Raw genomic sequence first — 3,581 nt, 5'->3', positions numbered from 1 at the left:
TAGGTTTTGAGGAATTAAATAGGTTATTTTATAAGTTTAGGATTAAATATCGAAATACGTGATTAATTGGAAATTTATGAGAATTACGTTATTATTTTATAGGTGACGATTAATTATTGTTCGACGTTTTTGAGGAATTCCGAAAATGTTAAGAAGTTCAGGTAAGCGGGGTTCATATACTAGTTTTGCATAAAAGAAATGAAATGAGGTTGACTTTGAAAATTTGCATGTTTGTTTGAAAAGAAATATGAAACGACCTCAAATGTTTGTTCTGCATATGCATAAATTCTATATAAGAGAAATTATTTTCTGTCATGACTTGTGTAGAGATGAGTTAATTTTGCACATTCTATTTCTGAAATATGCAAAAGGAGTGAATATGAAAATCTAAAGTTTTTGTTATGAATAAATGAAGATGTTTTGGACTCTGTTTATCTCGAACATGTGAAATGATTTGAAGCTATTCAGTATTTTGTTTTGATATGATATGTCATCTGAAAACCTTGGCATGAAGTTCTGATTCTGTATTTGAATGTGATCTGGTTCCGATGATGTTCCGTTCTGTTTCTGTTAAGGCCCAACTACGGGTATAATGGTGGTTTATAACCCTACCACGGAGGTGAAACATGGAATTTGGCCCAGCCACGGGTATAATGGTGGTTTATAACCCTACCATGGGGGTGAAACATGGAATAAGGCCCAACCACGGGTATAATGGTGGTTTATAACCCTACCACGGGGGTTAAACATGGTATTTGTCCCGATGTGATGCTAAGAGACAATATGATTATAATGTTTCAGTTTGGAAATGTCAATGGATTTTCTTTTTGGGAACATGTTTGTTTTTCTGAAAATTTCGCTCCGATGTTTTGTAACAAATTTGTTGTTTCTGCATTCTGAAAGTAAATGTTTTGTTCTGCATATCGAACTTTATAAATGCTCATGTTTACATGCTAGTATATGCTCTCTACTTACTGAGTTGTTGATAACTCACCCCCTTATCTCCACAATTTTTTTTTCCAGATATTATGATAGTTTAGCTGAGGATCAAAATTATGAGGCATTGGGTGAGATGATTTAAGTGTAGTGGTTCAAGCATAGGAAGTTTTTTTTTATGAGTATTGTCGAATTTTATTAAAAAATTTTATTGTGTTGTGATGACTTGGTATTTTAGAAAATTGGTTATATTGAGGAAATTAGATTGAATCAAATTTTCTAAATGATATTGGAAATTTAGAGTCTATTTTTATATTGTTGGAATGTGAGTTTAAGTGCTAGGAAGTAACTCTCCAACCTGTGCAAGACCGGGACGTTACATTTCAAGATATTGAAAGCTTTAATATAACACTGCTGGCCAAATAAAATTAGAGATTTCTACAAGATCCTCACTCTTTGGCTGCCAAAGTTTTCAAAGGGAATTACTTTAAAAATACACAAATTCAGCAGGCTAAGTTGGGGTTCTCACCTTTTGGGTTTTCAAAGAGTAACTTTTGAAGGTTGATGCACAGATGATCATTAAAGTTGTTTAGAGTCCAAGACATTTGGACATGTGGACAAATTATTGGGGACCTAAAAAAGATTTTCAAACACAAAATTGACTGGACAACTACTTTTACACGTGGGGAAATTGATAAACTTTATAGTATACTTTGCTTGGAATTTAAATTTATTTAAATTTATCTTAATTTATTATTATAATTTTTTTAAATTCTAATATAAAATATAATAAATAATTCAATTTTTTAAAATATTAAAATAATAATAATATTAAAAAATAATATTTTAATAATATTTTATCATCTAAACTCAACTCAATTCAACATCTAAAGACAGTCTAAATCTACTAATTGTAATAAAATTTTTCCTGTTATTAAAAAAAAATCATTAAGAAAGTGACTGAAAATAAATTTGGTAGTAAGGATTGTAATTAAATAAAATAAGAATGAATAGGTCATATTACTATAAAACTAAGGAAAATGTTCAGTGATAACTAATTCTTCTCTCTTTTCTCTCTAGAGAAAAGAGGTGAAGTATCAGGGGGGCGATAGTGGCACGCAAAGACGGTTATAACAAAATTTGGCTTTTAGGGGGACCACGGCGAGTAGTTTTTGAGTGGAAACAGAGACAAAAGGCAAGGATAGTGGTGGGGTACGGCGGTGGCTACAGAGGTAGAAGCATTATTTTCGTAGAGTTTTTGGAAGGTCTGAGAGTGAAAATTATCGTACGGGCCACGCATGGAGGGATTGGAGGAGAAATGGAAGGGTTTTAGGTTGATGGAGGAAGAGCAGGTCGACATTGAAATCCAGGAGGATCCCTCGGCAGAGCTAGTGAGCAAAGAACAGAGGAGTTTGTTGGGGAAAATTTGTTCCTCAAGGTCAATCAGCAAAGAGGTGGTTGAGTCAACATTTGCAAAGGTTTGGCGAATCAGTAAGACGGCGAAATTTACTGAGGTAAGAAAGAATATTTTTGCCATTATTTTTGAAAATGTAGCTGATAAAATGAGAGTGTGGTCTGGAAGGCATTGGTTGTTTGACAACCAGGTACTGGTTCTTAAGGAGTTTGAAGGCTATACCCCTTTTCATAGAATAAATTTTGATACAAAGAGTTTTTGGCTGCGCATTCATGAGCTGCCTTTCTCGTGTATGACAAAAACCATAGCTGAACAAATAGGAGGCACAGTGGGAAAGGTGGAGGATGTAGAAGTTCAGGAAGATGGGAGTGGGTGGGGTAGTTTTCTTAGAGTCTAGGTTCATCTGAACTTGACCCAACCTCTAGCTAGAGGGAGAACTGTGAAATTGAGAGGTTGTAGTCTCTGGATTCCCTTTATTTATGAGAAGCTGCCAAAGATATGTTTTTCATGTGGTAGCATAGTACATGGAATGGAGGGGTGCAGTAGTGACAAGATCAGCAGTGAGGGGTCTGAAGAACAGTATGGTTCCTGGATGAGGGCAAAACTGATACAAAAAACAAAGGTTTACAATTGTGGTACGTGGAGAAAAGAGGAGGGTAATAATGGGAGAATGGAAGAAGAAAAGGTGAATCAAAATGGAGGGGAGAAAAATGACAGGGAGGTTATTTTCGAGAGAGGAGATTCAGTTGAAAAAATGGGGGAGTTGAATAACAGGGAGAGTGTGGTGATGGAGGAGAGTAGAGGGAATGAGATGAGGAAGGAAAACAGGAAGGAGGAAGGGGAAAAATATATAAATGTGGAGGGGAGAGGGATGGGAAGTTCTCTGTCAGAGATGGGGCAGGTGGGTGAGTTGCGCGTTGAAATTGCTATAAAGAAAAAGGGGATGGAGAGTGACAGAAAGGAAGGGGTGAGGGAGGAACAGATAAAAAAGAGGGGAGAGTGGAAGAGAAAGGCTAGAGCAAAAGGAAAACAGATGGGGTCTGTTTCTCAAGAATATGCTCAGAAGAAAAGAGGAGGTGATGACCAGGTGGAAGATGAGAGGGAATGTTTGAGGAAAAAAGGGAGACGGGTCAGGGAAGGAGTAGAGGATGTTGTGGCAGAGGCTGAGTTTCAGCCCCGCCAATCATTATGAAAATTTTTAGTTGGAACTGTCGAGGGTTGGGGAACCCTC

This window comes from Juglans regia, chromosome 16 (genome assembly GCF_001411555.2).
Source record: "Juglans regia cultivar Chandler chromosome 16, Walnut 2.0, whole genome shotgun sequence".
In the NCBI taxonomy this organism is placed as follows: Eukaryota; Viridiplantae; Streptophyta; class Magnoliopsida; order Fagales; family Juglandaceae; genus Juglans; species Juglans regia.
The sequence above is the reverse complement of the archived record's forward strand: the minus strand, read 5'-3'. Positions refer to the sequence as shown.